This window comes from Crinia signifera, unplaced genomic scaffold (assembly GCF_055691185.1).
Source record: "Crinia signifera unplaced genomic scaffold, ASM5569118v1 HAP2_SCAFFOLD_275, whole genome shotgun sequence".
Lineage (NCBI taxonomy): Eukaryota > Metazoa > Chordata > Amphibia > Anura > Myobatrachidae > Crinia > Crinia signifera.
Genome location: NW_028142168.1, coordinates 7,202 through 7,500, shown reverse-complemented (window position 1 = coordinate 7,500; position 299 = coordinate 7,202).

Here is a 299-nt window from a genome sequence, read left to right as displayed (position 1 = left end):
TATTTTCAAAGTGCTTTTTTCACCCTTTCTGTGCAATTCCCGGGACGGCCAGCGGGGGGCGCATGTCCCCGGACCCCGGGACGACGTCCCCCTGGCCCGGGCTACCTTCCCCGGGCAGCGCGGGGTGGTTTTGTGGAAGTTTTTATTTCAGGGGGGGAGACGCTTTGTCATGCCCAGGGACACTTCCATAGGCCCGGGCATGAATCCCGGGCTCGAGTGGGTGAGATACTTCCATGTATTTTCAAAGTGCTTTTTTCACCCTTTCTGTGCAATTCCCGGGACGGCCAGCGGGGGGCGCA